The 25,051-nt window shown below is 37.7% G+C and overlaps 1 long non-coding RNA gene across 3 annotated transcripts in view; it reads right to left on the bottom strand.

Annotated features, from left to right (window-relative positions):
- The window catches only part of LOC140700214 (uncharacterized), a 30,565-nt gene extending 5,791 nt beyond the window's left edge, over nucleotides 1–24,774 (bottom strand). For 2 of the 3 annotated variants that reach the window (XR_012078539.1, XR_012078541.1), the window contains exons 1-2: nucleotides 24,645–24,774; nucleotides 15,943–16,042 (exon numbers count right to left, since the gene is read on the bottom strand). This is a non-coding gene — a long non-coding RNA (uncharacterized lncRNA). Of the gene's footprint in view, nucleotides 1–15,942; nucleotides 16,043–24,489; nucleotides 24,547–24,644 lie in introns of those variants that run through there. The other variant, XR_012078540.1, reaches the window with a different exon arrangement.
- Nucleotides 24,775–25,051: the final 277 nt, after the last annotated feature.

The raw sequence follows: 25,051 nt of genomic DNA, 5'->3' as shown, positions 1-25,051 counted from the left end.
CCCTGAAAGGGATGAGATATTCCCTGCTTTGAGAAAAACAAAAAACAAAAAACAAAAACCTAATTTGAACATAAGAATGGAAAGCAAATCATTCCCAAGGAACTACATACCATTTAAAAATAACGTCTTTGGCCAGTTGCACATGAAATACAGAACACGTCACGTGTGCCTCTTCCCTAGTGACAAGTGCAACTCTCCAACGCGCACCTGGGTCCGCTCCTCTCTTCCTTTTCTTTCCTGGCTTTTATCTCCTTGTGTCAAACCTTTCACTCTGCAGTGCTAATCTCTCTAAAGTCATTGGTTTTTTTTTTGGGGGGGGGTTGCCATTGAAATAAAGCATTAAGAAGGGAAAACCTGTTTTTTAAAAAAACTAAGATCATTGATATTCAAGTACACACACACACACACACACACACACACACACACACACAAACACAGAGCCGATGAAAAAGAGTTTAATCAAACCATGCTGTTTGCAGTGAAGTTTTAGATTGTCTGCCAAAAGACTGTTTTTTAATTTTACCTAGCGCTTTTTTTAAAGACGATTTTAAAAAATCTGTACTTATCTAATTCTTAAAAATGAGCAATTCAACTTGTTTTGGAAAAATATAATTTAAACACACAAATCTGTTCAAAAGGAAAAACTATAGAAGCATTTAAATCCTGCTTGCAGAATATATTTTAAAATAGTTTAAGAATATTCTATCTAGTGTCTTATACTTGAATATATGTCCTAATAGCTCAATTTCTGAAAGAAAATGTAATATTCAAATTTTCACCGATAGTTAAGAAATTATCCAGAAATACACTAAGTCCTAGAAGTGCCAGGTAAATTATACCCATTCCTGACAAGACATTTCATTTAGCAATCTATTTGAAAAGAAAGGTAGTTTTAATTGTCTGATGGGACCTCTCTAAACCCTGAGCTTTCCATGCTATTTGCATTTTAATCAAAGTGAAATTTACCCTGGTATAGCTAGACCTCAGGCACCACTCTGCTGTTCCACGGAACAGATGTTATGGAATTCACGTAATGACAGACAGGCTTGTTTTATGAAAGATTTCTAGAATGAGGGCTTTGGTCAAACTGGGCATGCCTGTACTAAAACCTCTCACTCAGCAGGACAATATTTGCATTTTTGCACTTATCTCATCTGGCAATCTCATCTTGATTTTAAAAAAAAAAAGTCAAGTTTCTTTAACTTAATTGTATATTCCAGTGTTCTCAAGTTACATTCCTAACATTTAGAATGTTGAGTCATCAAGACTGGATATAAGAGTTAACATTTTTTTGAGCTATCATCTCAGATAATAGGCAAATGAAGAAATATGTCAATCAAAATCCATCATAAAACAAAAACCTGTAAATGACTATCACCCCAGCCTCCAAATAAGCAAGAGACACAAATGGATGACCTTTCCTGAGTTAAACTCTAGATGACCCCAGGAAAGGCACTGGTGTTACAGAAGGGTACATGTCTACTGTGTGCCCTGAAGAAAGTAAGAGGAGTATTTCCCTCAGTGTTTAGGACTGATGCTCACTCACTTCCTCACCAACCACACAACCTGTGAGCCAGTCCCACTGAGATTTCTTGGCCCAGATTGTTGATGAGTTTCTTGAGAGTTTGGATATTTTTTGGTAATCATCTGATATTGCTAATGTTTACTTAGCCTGACCCATCCAGTCCCTGGGTGTGAGATATTTTCAGTCACACTGACTCATTCAAGCACTAAAGTACCATTTAGGACATTGCAACCATAATCTACTAAATGCCACCTGGGTCTGTGCTTAGCCAAGCAAACATCCCCAGTTCCCATCTTTGATTTCTCTGAATTGAAGGAGGGGTAACACATGCACTTTACAATTAAGAAAAAGTCGGTACTCAGTCTTGTCTGGAGTTGGAACTCAAGATTTTCCAAAGGTTTCTATTACCTAACTTTAACTCTTATTACTCAGTGGAATCAATATGCTATTCCCTGATTTTACACAATTCCAAGGAGCAAGTGTATGATGCTGTGTATATACATAGCTAAGTATATATATAGAAGGAACTAGATTTGCCAAAGAAAATTTGCTACTTTTCACTCTTCTCTCGTCATAAAGTAGCTAAGCATTAAAACCTCGTTGTATGGTACTGGTATCCTTACATGTTGCCTTTGATCAATCCAGAGAATGGGCTATATAGTTTTGCTTACTGGCTTCAGGAGTTTTCAACAAATTTTTACAAATATGCATATTGTCATAGCTGCATAATATCTGATATGCAGGAAAGCAAAGGAGAAATCCCATTCAATTTTGTGTTCTCAGAGTCTTACATGCATGTTATAACTTAGATCAACCGACATGCATCCTAAAAGAGTAAAACATGTCCTCATGATTCACATATTGCAAAGATGGCTTCATCTGTATTAACTCCTATTGGAATATTCATCTATGGTGTTAAATTTCAGAGAACTTACAGTGAAAGGCTTTAAGTTACAAGTATTTATGGCACATGTTACAGAATGGCATAATATTTTTAAAATATATTTATAGATAAGCTCATAAAATACTTAGATTCCGGGCTTGGCTAGAATGTAAACTATGAAATATATAATCTCAAAATGGCAGAAATCGAGTTGCCAAGGCTTTCTCTGATTCACTGTGTAGAACGAAGCAGCACTTTCATTATTAAATGCTTACAAACATACTAAGCCGTATGTCAGTTGTTCCATAGGCCTTAAAGTATATACACCAAAATAGACTGTTTTGAAAACTATTCCATTTATTTGTCAAAAGAGTATTTAGATATCAGCCTAGAAATTTGAAAATATTAATCAAATATAGTAGCTATGAGTGAAAAATTCACATTTTAAAAACTTTAATAGGTGACCATAATAAAAAAATTGTTTTTTTAATAAAAGTGTTTTGAAGTGGAATGAAAGAAACTGAAAATTCACTTAGACATTCCCCAAGTATGTAAAATAAGAAAGAGGGTGCATATCCCCTACCTTTGGAATAATTTGTTGTCATTTGGGGATGACTTGACAGACGCATTTACACAGCAGCAGAAAAAAATAATAAAAAGCAATAGTTAAGTATCTGAAATTATTACTGTCCCCATAAGTGAGAACAGTAAAGCTTACAGGGGATAAGACATTTTGACTAAATGTGGTAATATTCTCCATCTTCCTCAATCTTTAAGTCTCCCAGATCAGAGATGCCACTTGTGTTGGAGACTTTGCCCCAGGGACAGAAGATTATAAAACAGGGTAGTGGGTGAGTCATGAGAAATGAAGTAAAGAGCTTATCATGCTTTTTCTGAAGTGCCCTTTTACTATGAAAACAGAGGAGGGAAATCTTACAATTGAAGAAACTTGGACAGAAAAGAGAGGCATATATGTTAAGATTTCGTTTCCAGAACAAGATTGCCTTGTGTAACTATGGAGTCCACTAACACACACACAGACATGTCTGTGGGGTAATGTGAAAGCAAACCCTACCATGCTTAGTAGTATAATTTCTCCCTTTTCCAGAATGACTTTACAATTCAGGTGCTAATGCCCACACTGAATTACTTTGGAAGGATTGCAGAATGGTGATAGTCTTAATTAAAATTTCAACAACTATCATCCACATAGTATTTCACAAAGTCATTGCTTCTATTTTAGCTCATAATCCCAGAAATTGAGGGTAATGTGGATAGGTGTTGCTGTCATTCCTAAGGTACAGATGAGGTACCAGAGTCTGACGAGATTAAGTGAGTTACCCAGCGTCAGGTGCTACAGCCCCCGCTGGGACTCAGGACTCTGTTCCTGGATCCACCCTCCTCTGAGCCTCCGGTGAGCTTCCACATAAAGATAAATTCTTTCTCCTCACACACACAGCACAACTCTGGAGAGTTTGTGAAAAAATATTTGGGCTATATGGATTATACTTAAAGGTTTCTTTAATTTTTTTCCAACAACTTAGCCATTTTCCCCTCTCATAAAGCTTATCCAGCTTTTAAGGTCCCCCGAGAATTGTTGCCAAGGTTGTTCTCAAGTGGGAAACTTACGGAGAGGTATTCTAACAACATAAAATTAAGTTTATGTCTTCTGTCTGTTATCATTCAAACATCCAAGAGTAAGAGTGGTATAAACCCCTATGTTAAAATAATGAGAGCAGAGGCTGTAAATCTCCTTTGTCCAACACAGCATCCACTAACCATATGTGCCTATTCACGTTTAAATTAATTTTAATAAGTTAAAAGACATTAAAAAATAGCAGTTCTTCCATCACACTAACTACATTTCAAGAACCTTATAGCCACATTTCCATCACTGCAAAAAGTTCTATTGGACAGTGTTGGTCTAGATTCTAGCTGTTATCAGTGTCAGCCTGCTTCTTTCTCAAGCACTTCGAACTCAGTGAAGCTGTCCCCTAGGCTGAATGGCATCAGTGTGTGTGTGTGTGTGTGTGTAAAATAAACCATGATTCTATTCTCCCAAACAATGTTAGGATGTTAGGAAAACCAGCAAATCACAAATCAACATGGGCTATTTATGTGACTGCCCTTGAATATAGGAAGAGACCCAACTCTCTTTGTTAATATCAGTCAAACCTTAAGACCATTTCAGTGATACACTGTTATATTATCACTGGATCTGTGTGTGTGTTCGTTTATATAATATATATTTAAGCAGTTCAGTTAATATTACATTGCCGTGTTACAGTAACATCTCTGTGCAATACAACACAGGGATGCTGAAGAGAGAATCTCCAGTTTCTGGGGGTTTGTGGACAGGGAGATCCAATGAGGGGGGTTAGCTTTGGGAGATGGGGTAGTTGGGGCAGGCACAAGCAGAAGAGATCCTTCCCATGAAAGGGGCCCATGCAAAGAAGCCAGCAGGGAACAAGAAGCATCCTGGGAATATGTTCCATCAGCTCCACCTGGGGATTCTCTTTAAGGAACCAGATGGTTGCCTTGGCTAGAAGAGTGAAAATAGCGAGAAAGATGAAAAACTCAGTAGAAAGGACGGAATATTGTTCTTACTCAACTGTCTGCCACAGATGGCCAGCATTCCTGGACTTTTAAAGTAGGTTAATCTGAAGAGGCAGTGGTTTGGGGAACAGGAGAGCATTCAGGCCAGAATCCTCCATCTGCCACATTCTACCTCTCTAGCTTTGGCCACATTTAACCTCTATGAGCCTTGTTTCAAATCTTATTCGTGTGAAGGCTACCCACGTGGAAAGCATGGTGTAACAAAAGGAGAGGAATACAAAGAACTCACACAAAGAGATAATTACCCTATAATTCCATGGATGTGGTGACAGACACAGTCACAGTCCTGAAAGATGTGGTGGAGGAAGCAGGACCTGGGCTAAATCATTAGGGGAACAGCAGTTGAGGAAGAAAGAGGTAGTTCATAGAGAGAGGAGCATGAATACAGACTGGAGAAAAACACATGGCTATGAAAAACGTTTATATATGAAAAACCACATCCTTCCCCAGTGTGAAAAAAGAAAGACATTTATAAAACAGGAAAATACTCCATGCCTAAACAGGTAAAGAATTAAAGAAAGTAGAGGAAAATTATTGCTTGAAAAGGAAAAATAATAACAAAAAAGCAGGAATGACTGGAGATCTCAAATAAATTCCTTTCTCACCATGAAAAGTATTTTCTTTATATTCTGCCTCTGCCTTTGTGGTTTATTTTATCTGTACAAGATTGTTTAGCAGCCGTGCTCATAGAAATTCTGTCTCCTTTCTGGTGGGACAGGTTGTACCCATGAATCCCTGAGATCCCAGTAGCAGCCAGCCTTGCCCCCCACCCCACCCCACAACATACGGGGCTTCTCACACCCTTGCCTGTGGGATCCCCTTCCACAGGCACCGAGACTCCCTCCCCACTGCTCTCAAAATTAAGGCTGAATATTGTTTGACCAATGGGTATGCCCAGGGCAAATTATGCAGAGAGAAGCTTCCATTTGATTCCCTCGGATTTAAATACTAATCAGAACCTACAGGCTCACTGTTCACCTCCTTCTGATTCCAAATATCTCAGGAGGCTCCAGTTATTGGTGTCTAGACATGAATTATTTGGAACCCCAGGGACCCTGAGTAATGTTCAGAGAACAGAGAGACTACATCTCATTCACTGACCCTTTCCTCTGAGGAAATATTATTTCTGGAATCAAGGAATGAACAGAAGTGCTCTCATTGAGATATTTGCACATAATCTATGCACATCCTCCCAAATAGGTTAAGTCATCTCTAGATTACTTACAATACTTAATACAATGTAATTTCTATGTAAATAATTGTAAACACAATGTAAATGCTATGTAAGTAGTTGCTGGTGTGTGTCAAATTCGAAGTTTGCTTTTAGAATTTTCTGGATTTTTTTTAATATTGTTGAGCCGAGGTTGGTTGAATCCACAGATGTGGAACACATGGATATAGAGGGACAATGTAAAGTTCTGTTACAACACAGCCATGCTCATTTGTTTGCGTACTGTCTATAGCTGCTATCACGCTGGTAAAGTTGAACAACCATAACAAGAGACCAAACAGCCCACAAAGCCTAAAACATTTCCTATTTACTATCTGGCCCTTTACCAAAAAAAAGTTTGACTTGATCCAAGGTAAAATGGAGACATACATGGGAAAGAGTCTGCTCAGTATTTACCATGTTTTGGTTCATCTGGGAAACAGTTGTGAAGCACCTCCAGGGTGGGAGGCTCTGAGGATACAACAGGGAACAGAATCAACAGAGTTGTTTGCTTCACAAAGTTTACAGTTTTCTCAGGCTTTGTAATGCTCCCTGTTCAACTTTTCGTCTTCTTCTATGTTAAAGGACACAAACAAGTATCATAACATGGTAATAGGCAAGGAAGGGGGTATCAGCTAGAGTCACCAAATTAAATACAGGATGCCAGGTTAAATCCACCCAGTATGTACTAAATTGAAATAGCTACCATGAATGAAACCAAATGCTGTAAAATTATTCTCTCACTGAATGGTGCATCAAGACAGTGCCAAGAAAAAGTTTTCAATCTATTTAGGGTTTTTATCCCATTATCAAGGTGATAGAGGGTAGTCATGGAGAGGGGTGACTGATGGACTTCAACCATCTCTGTGTGAGATGTGTGTGTCAAGTAATCTACAGATGATGCCAACAAACATTCCATTAAAAAACATAGTTGCAATAAAAAGGGAATTTATTTAAAAAAAAAAAAGAGAGAGAGAAAGAGAGAGAAAGAAAGCTCTTCCCTCCTTTCTGGTAGAAGGGAGAAAAGAGAAACCTGGCTCTGGTGCATGAAGGGAAAACCCAAGTTGAATAATGAGTGTTGAGACATTGAGGAGTGCTCCTGTGTACAAGTATATGTTTCATGCTCAAAACACCTGGCTCAGCAAACCCGGGTTCTCCGTCTTGTGATCACAAGAAAAAAGAACAGAGGAAAGAAAATCTGGTGGTGGCTGAGCTTGTCACGTCTGTACAAAACCAAGACCCAGAGTGTGTGTGCACGTGGGCAGAATGGAAACCCTTCTAACAGCTTAACACTGAGTCCTGCATAGCCTGTCCCTAGAGGTGGAGAGCATGCAAAAGGTCACATGGTATGTGCTGTCTAAAACAGATGAAAGCATCAATCCTTCTCATCAAACTAGTATTTGTGCTTACAGGCATCAGTGAATATTTAACTCACGCACAGAGGTAATACATAAAACCAAACATGGAGACAGAGTCTGTTGTGGGTGTTTTAAAAACCAAACCTGACTGTATTAGCTAAATCTTAAGCAATCTATAAATTTAAGACATAAATAAGAAGTGGATTGTTTTCAGGTCATCCCCGAAGGACCTTCATCAGGCCTTTAGTTTGTCACAGTAGCAGATTGCAGATTTCTCCTCCCAAGCATTTCCCAAGAAGGATTTTCTGATTTGTCACACATGTTCCCATTCATTGGTCCAGTGCCCTGGCAGAACCAGAGATGCTAAACTTATCCGGAAAAGGGTTTCATAATTCATCATGCATACCGCTCTGCTTGGCATCAAGAGCAGCGGCCTGTTCCAAGTGTATGCTCTTGGACATTTACGGCTGACTAAAGGGACCAGATTTTTGATAAACTAATGTAGGACAAAGGGAAAGAGCCTGCTAGCACAGGGCCTGCGGCTGAGATGGAGGAGGGAGAAAGAGAGGGAGTGAGGCTGCAGTAGGGGGTGGGGTGTTCTCCTTTATGGACGTCCCATGGGACAGATGTGTGACTGCACTGGTTGAAGACGGTTGCTTCCTGCAGCAAGGGGCACTTGTGCTAGAAGAATAGTGAGAGGCTGGAAGGATAAAAGAAGGGAGGACAGGGAAAAGGAGAGCCTGGTGAGAGAGCAAATGTTCCAGGACAGATCATTTTGGAAAATATGGTGCCTGCCTGCCAGCCAGCCCAGGAAGTTCATGTTGAGGGCCATGGTCAGTATGGGGCAGCCATTCACCTTGGCTTTGACAAGGCTGGGAAAGAGGTGATGGAAATGATGCCTGGGCCCCACATTGTGCTAATGTTCTTTGAAAGTGCCAATTTGTCTACAGAGGTAAGATATTCTGAAAAGTTTCCCATTTCCACTGTGTTCATAATGATTTCGGCAGTGAGCCATCTGAATCCAAAATTAAGATTTACTTTGTTTGAAATGTTTCACCTTAGAAAGCTGGAGCAGAATCATAAGAAAAGGAGTATGTTTAACTATTGTTGTTAAATCTAAGCATTCAGTCAGCCTTCTTCTCCTGCTGAATATTCAAACTGGAGAGCCACAGAGGACAAAGAGAGAAATAAATGCATTTCTGATTAGAAAATGCAAATTAATGCCTGCATTTTGACTAAAATTCTTCCAATATATCCTTTGAGTTGTTTTCTTTTATTACCATCTAACTAGAAAACTTATGTAATATTTTTTTGTTGGTAGGTGAGTGGGAGTCTCTTTATAAATTTCCTTATTTAGAAAACATTATACTGATAATTAAAGAAATGCAAATTAAAGCTGCAAAATAACAATTCTCCTATCAAAATGGTGAAGATCCAAAATATTAATAACTCTCCAGGTTGGTATAGTTGTGACAAAACAGAAACCCCATACAGTCCTGATGGCCTTATTCAGTAATACCACACTTTGGAATGACAATTTGGACATTTATCTACACTCTAAATCCATTTCTCCCAAGAATTTTAGATCCCTGGATTTACTCTACAAAAATAGTTGCCCAGTTGATCATATATATATGAATAAGAATATTCACTACTCTTTCATAGGTGCAAAGAACCAGATATGATTTAAATGTCCACCATGAGAGAACTGGTTCATTAAGTTATGGTACATCCTTTCAACAAAAATCCTAAACAGCCTTTAAAGGAATGAACTACAACATGGTTTGACAGATATTATATACCCTTTCAGTATATCCGATGAGGGGGACAGGTGGGGCAAAGGGAAAGATGATTCTAATCTTACTTGTAAAAACAAATCAGTGGATAGATTTCATGAATATTTTATAGAATTGTTATGCAGAGGAAACATCTGCTAGGATTCACTTCACAGTGTAAGCAGTGGCTCCTTCTGGAAGCAGCAGGTTGAGTTTGGCAGAGACAGGGCACTTTTACTTTCTTTTCTTACTCCCTTGTATTTTTCTTTTATTTTTAGAGGTTTGTGTGATTTTGTAATTCAAGAATGTCAAGATATATATTCAGATATTTTAGTTTACTTCTTTTCTGGAAGATCCTAGGATTTGCAGAGTCTCTCAGGTAAGTGTCATCATATCTGAAAAGTCCAACGTTTACCATTCACTACTGATCCTGCAACTCTCTTTCAGTGATTTTCACTTCAGGCTCCCCAAAGTCCCTGGAATTCATAGCATCCTCTGAGTTCAGCTCTCCTAGCCCTGCTCCATTCCTTCAGTACCTCTACCAACATCATATGCCAGCCTTCAGGGATTCTCAGACTGAAAGCAGGGAGAAATGCCAACCCTCACTTCCATACTCTCACCATGGCAAAAGTGCAAATTTTATCTCCAGTAATAAAAAGTTGATGATCCACCATTACAACAAACATACATTGTTGAATCATAAACTAGTAGAGTTAGAAGTTTAACATTATCTAGTAGGGTGGTTCTCAGTCTTCACTGCTGATGGAATCACCTGAGGGGTTTTGAAAGCCTAGGGACACTTGGGCTATTCCCAGACCAACCAAAACAAAGTCTATTTTGGAACCTTATCTAATCTCTTATCAGAAAGATAAGGACACTGAGTAGCAGAGAAGATGAATGACTTGCCAAAGGTCATTCATGGGCCGGTTGGAAAATGTGTTATTGATCAGTTTTCAATTGCTTGCCTAGGATGCATGGTAATGAATAACCCAGAGACTGGAATTAAGCATAAACTTGTTATTAAAATTAAAAATCAGAAGGTGTATTTTTCTATTCCAAGACATATATTGCTTGAAAAGTACCATTATTGATGACATTTGTCCAATATTAGAAAAATAGATCTCATGTTGCCTTGATTGTAAGTAAATAATTTCTCAGAACATTGTGTCTAGAAGACTTTAATTTCCCTAATGGCTTGCATCATAACTCATCAGCCCATCAAATGCATCAGTAGGAGGGTTCAACAGTAGATTTGAATAAATGCCTTAATAAAAGAATATTATAATAACCTGTGTTATCTCTGGTTATAGCTCAGCATAAGTTAGTCAGAAAAGTAATTTTTAAAATCATCTCCCTATGTTTAAATCTAAAAAACCATCTAAAAGTAATCAAATTCCCACAGGAATGAATGCACAAGTCTTAAGTTTCTGAATTGTTCTGCAAACGAATCCCAGGGCATGCCTAATTATTATGAATATTTTTAAGAAGCCATTTTCCTCTCAGAAATATTTGTATCTCAACATTTTAGACAATGGAGAATTTGAATTTACTTCAAGTTCTCATACTAAAAGTAAAGGCACCGCTCCCAGCCAAACATAACACACGTCACTGTTGCACAGCTGAGAGATCATAGTCGTTCAGCTTTCTCCTTAAAGGAGCCTGGGAGCCAGAGTTTGCTATTGACTGTTTTCAGGGAAAATTCTAAAAGTTCTCCTGTAATAGTCCCAGCTTCACAATCTCAGACACCTGCTTCATGAAGCCCGTGTCATAAGCTACACTCCCAGCTGACTAAGAGAGAACTGCTAAGAAGAAAGCGTCTAACCCCTTTAAAATGGGTTGGATATTTGGGATGTCTTTCATCAAATATGTCTTCATCTAAACATGTTTGTTCTAGGACAAAGAGTAATAACCCACCAAAGGAAGACAGCTCCACAGTGGAATCATAACACACTTAGGTGTCCACAGAAATCTGAAAGTCCATTTCTAGCGCTTGCCTTCACATGTTTGGATCAGCCATTCGAAAAATACAGGAAGTGTCTTCGATCTGCTGCTGCCATCAATCCTAATGAACTTTTAAAAATTCTCCAATAGCAATGTAAATAAAGCATGATTCCAGCTTTAAGCAGTAAGTACTTACAGTTTTCTTCTCTTTGAGAAAGGACACTTTAGTCACTGCCCTGGGAGAATTCATTATCTTGCTGTTGTTTTGTTTTAAAAATTCATTGTTTTTGTTAATCTTTGTTTATTGTTTTGTCATATGAGGAAATAGTTAACTTAAAAATGAGTTTCTATTGGTGCACTTGGGCAGCCTCATTAAATCTCTCAGAACGTTAAATTCTCCATCTTTTATTTTCCTTTCAATAGTATGATAAATCCTGTGAGTCTTTGCCTGAGCTAGACAATGCAGCATTTATTTATTCAAAAACATTTCCCAAGAACCACCTAAAAAAGTTTCTAAATTCCTTAATAATATTATCCTAATCCATCATGTTGCTTGCTATTTGCATAACCGTTTCATTGGATAGTTTATGATAAATGGAAGTGAAAGGATTTTACTACACTGCCATTTTTCATAAGACTCACTTTCCTCTTAGAACATTAGAAGCAGCTCCCTTCTGAGACCCCTTCAGTTCGTTCCAACTTTCTAAAGAGATGTGGGGCTGCCCTGGCAGCCTGCTGATCTTACACACTGTTCTCCTCTGCTAGGTTCCCCTCCCACGTTGACTCCCTAAAGACCATCTTCTGGAAAAAATAATCATGAAACCTCCCATTCACGTCTCTGCAGCCAAGAGCACAAGTGCTCAAGATTCTGTCACACCCAAAGCTTCTCTGAGTCACTGCACTTGACACCTCTTCCCAAGTTCCTCATGACTAATATGGCCTGTCCAAACTTCCCACAGCAGATTCCTCAATGGCTAAAGAACATTACTGTTATGGGCTGAATTATATACTCCCCAAATTTGTATGTTAAAGTCCAATTCCCCAGGAGCTCAGAATGTGACTGTATTTGGAGATAAGGTCTGTAAAGAGGTAATTAGGTAAGATGAAGTCATATGGGTGGGCTGAGTCCAACAAGACTGGTGTCCTTGTAAGAAGAGAAGATTAGGTAGGATACAGACATGCACAGAGGGAAGACCATGTGAAGACAGAGGAGATGGCTGTCTATAAGCCAAGGAGAGGCCTCAGAGAAAACCCTGCCAAAACCTCCATCTCAGATTTTTAGCCTCCAGAACTGTGAGAAATTTTCTGTTGTTTAAGCCTCTTAGTCTGTGGTACTTTGTTATGGCAGCTCTAACAAACTAATACAACTATTTTTCTCTAATTCAGTTTGAGCACCTATTTGAGGCCAAGGGGAAGTGTGGGGAAAAGTAAGACCAGAGAGAAGCCCTAGACCAAAGTCAGATATAGTCTTTCAGGTACGGGAAGGAATTAGAATTTTATTCTAGATGGGATGGAGAGGGGATATGAAATTCAACAGTGTGGACAAACCCCTTTGAGAAAGTCAGATTTGAGCAGTTTTGACTCAACTAGACATGTAATGGATTAAAAAACTCTAAATGGGTGGTAATAACATGGACTCAGGAAGTGTAGGTGATGTGGGGCATGAGGACGGCCATGTCCAAGGTCTCGGTGGAGCCCCTGGGACATGCCCCGCCAGGTGTGGGTCCTTGGCTTCACCCCGGAAAGAATTCAAGAGTGAGCCACAGTTGAGTAAAGGTAGATTTATTTAGAGAGATACATACTATATAGAGTGTAGGCTGTTTCAAAAGCAAGAGAAAGGCCCTGAGGTGTGGGGGTTGAGTGCTCAGGTTAAAGTAAAAGTAGGTACACACTCCACAGACAGAGTGTGGGCCGCCTCCAAAGAGGAGGGAGCGAGAGAGGTGGCCAGGAGGCGTGGTGTTGCCAGTTTTTGTGGGCTCAGTAGCTTCACGCCTACAAGTGGGGGGACTATTCCAGCTACCCTGGAGAAGGGGCTGGGATTCCCAGGAATTGGGCCACCACCCACTCTTTGACCTTTTGTGGTTAGCCTTGGGACTGTCATGGGGCCTGTGGAAATGTTATTTATCATGCTAATATGTTAACAATGAGCATATAATGAAGAACAAGGTCTACTAGAAGTCAAACCTCCCGCCATCTTAATCCTCAAGGGCAACTGGGAGTTGAATCTTCTGCCATTTTGGTGTTAATTGCTGTCATTCCTTGAAAGGCTGTGCCCTGCCCCCTTCCCTCCTGTCTCAAAACTACCTATGCCTTCCCTCCAGCAAAAAGCCACATCATGCTAGCTGGTATTTACTATAGGAATTCAATGAGTTTAATGCCTTGATTGAACACAAACAATTCTGCTTCCTCAGTGGAAAAAGAATCAGCATTACCCTGACAAATGACTTACACCTACTAGCTAAATAAGTACATTCTTTTCTCTTGTAAAGTTGGCTACTCATAGAACAAATTATAATTTCTCCACATCTTACATTTAGAATAATCTAAAAATATGTTTTCCCTAGAGACTGATATCCATAGACTTGCAGCATTATGCTCTACAGACATAGTAAGTTAGAAACAGTAGATCAGGAGATCCATTTTTCTTTCGCCGTCAGGCATTAGGTGCCAATAGCCTTACATCCTTAGTCGCTGCATTTCACAAGTGGAAATGAAAAATCATATTTCTGCTACCTTGTGACTTTTCTTCCTCACATCAAAATTCTCAGGTGATTATTTGAAACTTTAAGTAGGTCATAGTAATGACCAGAGATTATCATCTGCTTGCCATTGCAATCTTGGAAGGTCGCACTAAGTTTTATAAATAGAAACTTTTTTTCAGCTTACCTAGCTGAAAGTTGTCATAAAACAATTGGGATTTCACTTGGAAGTCTGCATGATAGCCACAATCAAGTCTCCAATTTTTCCTGAGATGTTGTCAAAGTATATTAAATGTCGGCTGTTGTTTTGTTATTTGGTTGGCTGTTTGTGGTTTGGACTTCTAATTAAAAGTCAGTGAGATAAAGTATGCAAAAATGTTTTTAGCACAGTGTCTGGTGGACACTCAAAAAACGTGTAGTGACCGAGTTATTGAATGAGTAAATGAATATATCATGGTTAAAGCAGAGGTACAACTGGTTATCAAGGAAACTGGAACTATGTCCTAAAAGGTTGTGAGGAACTCAAGCCAGTACCCTTTCTCTGCTGCTATTTCAGCTTCACTGTTCTTCTCCACTAACTGGCTTTCTCTGCAGCTCTGCTCTCTTGGGTTTCCTCCTGCCCCTGAGTTTAAATGTTTTAACATGTCAATATATTATTATTTATCCACCCCTCAGAGACTGATTCTTGTTCCCAGTTCTGAATCTCTGGGATGATCTCATTGGTTCAGCTTAAATCAAGTGTCCACTCAAGTTCCAATTGACCTTCATCAGGAGAACAGGTTTACACATGCAAATTAGACTCCTGAGTAAATTATCTAAGTAAATGGAAAGTCAATTCCCAGAGAAAGAAGGGATTGTTATAAGCTGAGCAGATAACCAAAAATGTCTTCTGATGATTGATGGTGGGGAAGGAAGTGAAATTTTACTGCAAGATGAAAGGATATCAGGACAGGATGCAGAAGAAAAATGATAAAATGATGACTTTCAATCAAAGTGGAAGAAAGAGACATTTGGAGGCAGTATCACAGAGGAATCATTTGGAATTTAGTGGGTCATCTCTCTGTTCATGGTGGCAAATGGACTTTAAGTTTTACAAATATACATGTTTCAAATTAATCGTATTTTGGAAATTCTATCATATTCATCTCACTATGATATATAAGTGATTTGTTGTCAAGAAATATATACACATAGTGTACACCTTTGTGAGGATTAAGAAATGTGAAATCATACTATGAATATTTTTACATTTTCTGTTATTTCTTATACATTCATAAATCAAGAGTAGCACAAAAATCCACTTCAGAATACATTTTTGACGTTACTGTTGAATGAGAGTAGCTTATAATTTTTCTTTTAAATCAGCTAAACTTGGATTTCTGATGAAGCAGCTGAGGATCCAAGATGCTCTAGGCTACAAGCTGAAGTTTGGAAAAAATTCAACCTGCTGACTTTTATCCTGTCTTTTGGACAAGGCTATGGGTAATTTGGGCCTCTGGCTGCAAAATGTGAACCTGTCTATCTGCATTATTAATGGATGCTTGGTGGGATGAGCTAACAGTGACTTTGGGTTTTTGTTGTTGTTGTTGTTGTTTTGTTTTTGCAAAAAATCCTGAAAGGAAATTACCTGAGATGAAAAAAGTCAAATGTACAGAAATATGATGATAATATTGAACATTTATAGACTGCTTACGATGTGGTAGACATTGTGTTGAGTACTTTTAATTATTCATTTGATGTAATATGTGCAGGTAACTACGGCATGGATACCATCAGTACTCTATTTTAAAGGTTGGAAAACCAAGGCTTGAAGAAGCAGAGTAACTAGTCAAGATTACAGCAGGTAGGGACAGGGTCAAATGGCAATTTCATCTCGTGTAATAAAACTTGAGAACCGTCATTCTCCTATAGATCTTAACTTACAGCTTTACTTACTGTATCTTTCATGTTGAGAATTAAGTTTCTGGCAGAGACAACAAGTCATGAAAGTGTTGGGGATGAAATTTCTCTCTCTGAGTTGAAATGGTCCTTGATTCTTTTAAGCATGAGAGGAGAAGAATACAAGAAAAACAATGCTGAATACAGTTAGAACTAAAACCACTTTTAAGAATCTCCAAAACAAAACAGTTAAAAAGGTTTCATGTGCACTTATTCCCTGGTTAATATAATACACAAATAGCTTTTAGATATTATTTGCACTGTAGCTGTTTCAATTTTTCTGAGCCCTCAAGCTGGAATTTCTCATTTACGGATAGGAAGAGAAGGAGCAGGGAGAAGCTGATAGAGGGGTTATGCCAAGACTGTAATTAATTCTCCCCAGGAAACATCAAGGAAGTACTCCGTAAGAGGGAAGGCATTTCTGATCTTTCTTCCCCTCTTAGTCCATAAGAGTGGAAAAATGTTCTGGGTAGATTGTAAATCCAGATGCAAATTTACTTACAACCTCCAACCCTTCATAACAAAATCCAACTCTGACAGTCACCCATGGTGAAATCATATTGTAACATTCTTTTGCTTTATTTTGGACAGGAATGGGCATATTTCTCCTTTATGTATATAGAGTTATCCCTTGATATCCACAAGGGATTGGTTCCAGGACCCCCTGAAGATAGCAAAATTCAAGGATGCTCAAGTCCCTTTTATAAAACAGTGTAGTATTTGCATATATAATCTAGGTACATCCTCCCACACACAGTCAGTCCTCCATATCTACAGGTTTCCCATCCACAGGTATGTACTACACCATTTTATAAAAGGGACTTTAACATCTGTGGATTTTGATATCCACAGGGGCTCCTGGAACCAATTCCCCACAGATAACAGAAGATGACTCTAGACTACTTATAACATCTAATGTAAATGCTATGAAATAGTTGTAAATACAATGTAATGTTATGTAAATAGTTGCCAGTGCACAAAATTCAAGTTTTCCTTTTTGGAATCATCTGGAATTTTTTAAATAATATTTTTGATCTGAGTTTGGTTGAATATGCAGATGCAGAACTCATGGATACAGAGGACCAACTGTAAATATGAATATGAGTATACAAAGTACAGGTATATCAAAAATATTCTGAACAAAAAAGGAATTTGCATATTTTCACCATTTCTAAATGAGATAGGTAGATACCTTACAGATGTGATCTCTGTGACCTTGATTGTCATATCTGGTTTAAAATAATGGTCATAATTTATTATTTCATCTATTCTTAGAAAAAATACATGGGTGTTCCAGGAATTTCAGGCCTGTTTGTTTATTTTCCCAGTGATATCCATACACTTCCTTCCCACGAGCTTCTAGATTTGCTCCTAGTGTGTGAATGGGAATAAAGGGAGATGGAAACCCTCTCCCAGGGGCGCACTAAATATGGGACAAGGGAAACAAGGTCAAAAAGATTTTCATGGGACAGAGCAGATGGTTTTAGTTTTAGAAGTTAAAACCGAAATTTTGAACCACAAATGCTTTTTTTGACTCGATCACAGAAGTCTTCATCAAGAATACTCTGTTTGGTCTTAAATCAAAATAAACAGCACTCATCTTAAGCCTTCTTCAAATGCATTTTTTTTTCCCCCTAAGCTAATGTGCAGATTCAGAATGGGAAAACATAGTTAAATTATATTGTATCAAGTATTTTTCAAGTATTTTACAATCCAAATTTGATGAGAATTTGGATGTGTTTATTGGCTTTCACCTATGCTTCTTGGTGTTATTTTTCAGTGATTTTTTAGTGACTTCTTTGGAATTACAATATACACCTCTAACTTTCCACAGTCTTCTTAGAGTTAATATTGTGCTACTCCACATAAAATGCAGACTATATAGGGCCATTCACCCCTTTTTCCTGTCCCTTACATTACGATTGTCATATTCATTGCCTCCTCATACAGTAAATACCTCATAAACAATATTGTAACTTTTCCCTTTAACAGTTATATATTTCAAAGAAATTAAGAATGGCATAGTCTTTATGTTTATCCAGACTTTTTCTAATGCTTTTAATTGCTTCCTGAAGATCCAAGTTTCTATCTGCTATCATTTCCCCTAATTCTGAAGCATTTCCTTTAGCCTTTTTTTGTAGCACAGGCCCACTTGGTAATTTGATTCCCTTTACTTTTTATTTTTCTTTTAGGTGAAAAGGTTTTTATTTTGTTCTATTTCATGAAGGATATTTAGATTTTTTTTTTTTTCCTGAAGACAGAATTCTGGGTTGATGTTTCCCTCTTTCAGCACTGTCAGTGTGCTATTACACTGTCTTCTGGCCTTCATAGTTTTTGTTGAGAAATTAGTTAACATTGATCATTATTCCACTGTATATAATGTGTCATTTTTCTTTAGCTGCTCTCAAGACATTCTTCTCAACTTTGATTTTTGTAGTGGATTGACTGTGATGTCACATAAGTGTGGTTTTCTTTCCATTTGACCTTTTTAGATTTACTGAGTTTCTTACATCAGAAACTTTGTCTTTCGCCAAATTGGTAAAAATATTTGGCCATTATTTCTTAAAAGATATTTATCACCCCATTTCTTCTTCTCCCTTTAGAACTCCAGCTCTATATATATATATATATACTACATCTTTTTACATTGTTCCTCAGGTCCCTGGAACTCTGTTTTGTTTTGTTTTGTTCCTCAGATTGAATACCTTATATTGCTCAATATTAAAGTTGACTAATTTATTTCTCTATCATTTCTATTCTTCTGCTAGCATATGCAGTACATTTTAATTTTAGATTTGAAGTTTTTAGTTATATAATTTACATACGGTTCTTGGATACAGTTTTAATTTCTTCTCAGAGTTTACTATTTTTCATTTCTTATGTGTATATTTGCCTCTATTTTATTGCATTGAATTGTAATAGATGCTTTAAATTCCTTAGTCTGCTAATTCCAACATCTGGTTATTCTTTAGGTTAGTCTTGATTGATTATCTTTTCTCTTGCTACTGACCCATATTTCCCAAATCTGTGTACATCAAATAATGTTTAATTATGTCCTGAATGTAGCAAATAATCCAACAATGATTTTTGTTATTCTTATTTTAGCAAAAATCAGATTTAGTAAGTTTTTTACAGATTTAATAAGATTTGATTAGATAAAATAAGATTTTTGTTGTTGTTATTTTACTAAGCAATTGATTTTGCTACTCTCAAACTGAAAATTCTGTCTTTTTTTTTTTTAATGGGGCAGTAATTGGGTTTATTTTCTTCTTCTTTTTTTTTAATGGAGGTACTAGGGATTGAACCTCATTCATGCTAGGCAGGCACTCTACCACTGAGTTATACCCTCCCCCTGAAAATTCTGTCTTTTGAGTTGGCGAAGTATCAGTTTTATTCTTTTATCCTCAATTGGACGGTTTTAAGGCTGTCCCACAAATGTATAGTTCAGGAGTCAGTCTAAGGTTTGGGCAGCATTTATACACAGAATTTAGAATCTCTCATCTCTGGTTCTCTTCTCTCCTGGATTCGCCCTCCCTTCACTTTCCCAGCAGCTGTGATTTCCTTATTCTCTGTCCTCTCAACTTTCAGGCCAGAAAGACTGGTTCCACTTGTAAAAATGGGACACTCACACATGCCATTCCTTTTATTCAAGGATCAATTTCTGCCCAGAATTTACTCAACTTTCTTCATTCTCCAGTGCAGTAAAAATTATTTTACAAGTTTTGTCCAGAGTTATAATTATTATCTATAGGAAGGTTGGATTAGTAAGAGCATACCAGAGGTCAGACTCAAGGTTGTAAAATGTAGACACTGAATGCTTTTATTCTTTCTTTCTTTCTCCTTCTCTTTTGTTTTCTGTTTTTCTTTTTAATTGTTTCATTTGACTGTAGAAACAAACTTTAAAAAATATAGTTTGAGCATTTTGGAGGAGGTTGAAATAGTTTTTTCATCTTTTTTAATGAAATGGGTAGTTTCTCTTTTTCTCAAATGTGAGGCAAATTTACTAAGAAAATTGGGATGTCTGAAGAGACTTTAATCAAAGAAAAGGAAACGTCACAACAGAGTAGAGTAGGAGTTAATTCCAAACACACTGATGACACATCAGATGACAGACAAGGAATGAATGTCAGAAAAGAGAACCAAGAAGAATTCGGCCAGAACTGAAACCCAGGTATGAATTAATCCAAGGTGCATGCTCTTGACCCCCAGGCTCTACTGAGGAAGAATGTGAAAACTGAAGATGGGAAAACACCATTTAATGTGGAGGAGAGAAGAAAAGACAGTGAATTTTTTTTTTCCTCAAAGAATATGAAGAAATTAGCCAAAAAGCTTATTTTAGAAAATGATGCTCTTTGTGTTATCTAATAACAAAGGTCCATTTAAAAAAGAGTTTCTGATTCCAAAACTGAAATTTTATATTTAAAGCTCTATATATAGAATTTGGCCAGGATCTTTCTTGGATAGTGCAGAGAAGAAGCAATGAGACTGATTAAATATATTTAAAGCATTCTTTCTCTGGGATGTCAGCTTTATTGCCCCTTATTATGATTTGCTGTTACTGAGGAAAATAAGGTAAAGTATTCTGACCATCTAAAAGAGCTTCAGGAATCTTAAATCCTGAAGATAGTTATAGCAACTTCTTTAGAAGAAATACCTATTAGTGTCTCAACAGAAAAGCTCTTTCTGACCACCTGTTTACACATACACTCTGCTGTTGAGTCGCTGACGCATTAAAGACCACATTGATGTAGGTTGACAGAAACAACCTACTGATCAACCTGAACAAGTGTTTACATTAAATAATAATTTATACTATGCAAAGCAAAGGTAGGTGCCTTCGCTGCAGGGTGGCAGATAGAGAGACTAGCGATTTCTTGTTTAGACAGAAAGCCCTGACAAGGAAGAGCTCATTAGGGTCTCTGGAGAGTGGCTGACAGCTGAGGAGCTGGCAGCTCTGTCAAAAGGCCTTTGAAAATAATCCTTGTTTTTGAATCAGAATTTTCTGAATCACCAGCAGGATGCCAGAATCACATTGTTTGCTTCCTTGCCTATTTCCTCACCCTTCAGTGTTATTAGAATTTGCCCAAAGCCTTAGCTGCCTTCAAAACTTTTTTGCTTTGGCATGCATGCCCACAAACAAACTGAAATTTGTTTTCTCAGAAATCCCTTTATTTATCCTTGCTTCTATTCTGGCTAATTAAGTCAGCCCTTGCTTTGAAATATGTCAGTGTGTGAGTGTGTGTGTGTGTGTGTGTGAAAGGCAGACATACACACACACACACACACACAGATTAACCTCGACTTTGTGTCTCTAAAATGAACAAAAGGAAGATGGTAAGAATAGAATGCTAGACGTGCAAAAGGGGAATTTATTCAAATGAGCACTGTTCAAAAAAACAAAACCCAAAAAAATCCTTGCAGACAAATCCTGTGTAGGTTACACACTTTAATGGTCTGTCTCTCAGATTTCATCTGCTTAGGCATAGCAGATTCTAATTTTCTACCCCAGAATCGGGATATAATCCAAGATACACACATGTCAGTCCTCAGTACCACCGTTTCTAGACTTCATGTCTATTCAGCTTTGGTATCTTATCTTCCCATGCACCTAGCTCCCTGCCCTCGATATGCCCACTCTCAGTATTACCTTCACAGCAGTGTTAAGATACAGAAATATATTTATGGACATGGTCCTTCCTACCTCAGCTAAGTGCTGGTGTAAGCTGTTAGGACATACACATGTCCACCAAGATAATATGTACAAAAATGTTCATATTTAAAATAATCAAAAACTAGAAACAACCCAAATGTCTACCATCAGTAGAATGGTTAAATTGTAGTATATCTGTAGAAGAGTATACGGCAATGAAAAAGAACAAACCACTGATATGTGCAACAGTATGAATGAATCTCACACGTATAATGTGAAGCTGAAAAAAACAGACACCAAAGAGTCCATACTGAACGATTCTACTTATAAAAAGTCCTAAAATAGGCAAAAACCAGGCTGTGGTGATTAAAAGTCAGAATAGTGTTTACCTTTGGTGTGTGTGGGAGGGGAGACAGAGCTGTGTATTGACTGGAAAGGGAAAGGAATGAGCTTCAGGGTGCTGGCTACTTGACCATACACCTGTATAAAAATTTATTGAGTTGAACACTGAACACTGCTTCACTTTGTGCAAGTTTTACTTCAATTGAAGCAACAGTAACAACCACCACTGCTGCCATCACTACCCTCCCGTGTAGCCAAGTCATTCATAATTAGTTTGTCTGCCAGGTGAGAGCAGCAAGTGATAGACATCAGAAAATACTCTTTCTGGTTTGTAAACTGGATATTCCTCATGGATAATAAAAAAGACACATTATTGATAAGCAAACGACAAAGACAAAAAAGCTTTCAACTTCAGAAGACGAGAGCATGAATCCACCTTTCAGAAACAACAGGAAGACAGCAGGGAGAGTTAATACTTTGTGGTGGGCAGCCCTCGGAACCCCTCAAATCATGCCTGGCTGCCTCTTGCCTATGTAAGCCTGGCTTACAGCTCTGTCCTAAATTGTTACTATGTCACATGGGGTTAAAGCCTCAGAGAATTGTAACAGATAATCCTCTTTCATGAAAAGTGGCCAGAAATATTGCGTGACTGATTTTCAAACATAATTTATTTTTTGCCTGGGAAATTGAGTAGAACATAGAATTGAGTGAAATTATACAAACCCTCCTGGCTTGCTGTTTTCTCATTTATTACTAGGTTGGTTTTCAATGCAATAGTTATTAATATTTCTAAACAGAAGCTCCAATTACATGGCATTTTAATATCCTGACCCATAGATAAGAATTTTAACAGATATCTTTGCTATGCTGCTATTTTAATGTTCCTAAGCCTATGATGAAAAAAGAAAACCACACCCTGAGAGCAAAGTGTTCTCCCTAAGAGTGGAATGAATGTTTCTAAGCACCATGGCTCCACTTTGCAAATTGCTTCTCCATGGTATGTTACTGGGCAACCAAAGAGGAGTATAGAGAATTGAAACACAAAAGAAAAGACCAGTGGAGGCTGGTAGTAGACAGAAGCAAAAATTTTAAGGTTGCTCCCAAGACCAGAAGGAGAATCAAGGCTATTATTATGTACAATTTGCATAATCCATGAACACAGGGCCACAATAGTGTGTAGACTCACTGTGTACCGTATTTCTCTGATCTGTTCCCACTATATCTGTGAGAACTTCACTGCAAGTTCCTCTCAAATTCATACTGAAGTTCCCAGGAGTCATCTTATAGGTACCGAATGAACAGACCTGCAAGTCTACCATACGTCCTTCACATTTTCCTCCTTTCTACCCAGCTCAATCCAGCATGTCTCCTGTTGGGCCAGTACTGTTTTCTACAGCACTTAGCTCTGTGCCAGGGACACCATCTTTAGTCGGTGCAGTGTCGTGCACAATGTTGCTGCTGATGTGTTAGTGTTCTCTCAATGTCGTAGACAGATTTTAGTGAAACCACTGTTAGGCTTTTTGGGTTTTTTTAGCTTCTCATAAAATACATGATACATACAAAAGAGTATCATCTATAATTATTTTTAAGTAATAATACTAACAATGGCCATCATTAAAAAGTCCACAAATGATAAAATGCTGGAGATGGTGTGGAGAAAAGGGAGCCCTCCTACACTGTTGGCGGGAATGTAGTTTGGTGCAGCCAAATGGAAACAGTATAGAGATTCCTCAGAAAACTAACGACAGACTTACCATATGATCCAGCAATCCCATGCCTAGGCATTTATCTGGAGAGAACTCTTAATTCGAAAAGATACATGCACCCCAATGTTCATAGCAGCACTATTTACAACAGCCAAGACATGGAAACAACTTAAACATTCATCAACAGATGACTGGATAAAGAAGTTGTGGTATATTTATACAATAAATATGTAAAATACATTAAAAAGAATAAAATAATGTCATTTACAGCAACATGGATGGACCTGGAGATCGTCATTCTAAGTGAAGTAAGCCAGAAAAAGAAAGAAAAATACCATATGATATCACTCATATGTGGAAAGACAGAAATGAACTTATTTACAAAACAGAAACAGAATTACAGACATAGAAAACACACTTCTGGTTACCAGAGGAGAAGGGAGGTGGGAAGGAATAAATTGAGAGTTTGAAGTTTACAGATTCTAACTACTAACTACTATATATAAAAATACATAAATAAATTTCTTCTATATAGCACAGGGAACTATATTCAATATTTTGTAGTAGCTTATAATAAAAAATATGAAAACAAATACATGTATGTATAACTGAAACATTATGCTCTTCACCAGAAATTGATACAAGATTGTAAACTGACTGTACTACAATAAAAAAATTTAAATTTAAATATTAAAAATTTAAAAGAATATTAATACATTATATAAATAAAATAAGCCTCTTGTACCCACAATTCAGCTTCAGAAATAAAACTTTCCTGTAGCTTTGAAGCTTCCCTTACATCCCAAAAGCCCTTCCTCTGCTCCCATGTTCACAATTAAACTTTACCTAAGACACTGTCAAGGATTGTTGATTTTCAAATTGAAGGGAGAGTTTTGTGACTCCTCCCGCTCCCCCCCCCAAAAAAAAGGGTTAGCTAGGGCAGAACTAGAGGGGAGCTCACATTGGAACAGCTGGGAGGTGGATGTGGGTGGGGCACTTACCTGAAGCACGGATCCCCTAGCACCATGGCTACTGGGATACTGAGCCGCAGGCTAGCACACAGGTGGTGAAGTCTGGTACTCTACTGCTGAGCCTAAACTCTTAAGGCTAAAATGATCCCAAGTCAGGGGTGTCTCCTGTCTGTTTGTAAAAATAAAAGCAAACCCTCTCTGGAAGAAAGGTACCCTCATATGGATGTCACACATACTAAAAACAAAGAAAGTTCAAAATCACAGAACACCAAGTACACAAGAAGGCAAGCTACAAAGAGAAAACATCAACAAGAAAAAGAAAAAAGAAAAAAAGTTATTGACTCCTCCTCCTTTAAGAACTATAGATACTGGAATTATTAGGTACAGAATATAAAACAGGTATGTATGAAATGTTTAAAGTCAAGGGTGCAAAAACT

This window comes from Vicugna pacos, chromosome 12 (assembly GCF_048564905.1).
Source record: "Vicugna pacos chromosome 12, VicPac4, whole genome shotgun sequence".
In the NCBI taxonomy this organism is placed as follows: Eukaryota; Metazoa; Chordata; class Mammalia; order Artiodactyla; family Camelidae; genus Vicugna; species Vicugna pacos.
Note: the sequence above shows the minus strand (reverse complement) of the source record. Positions and strands in the feature narration are given on the sequence as shown.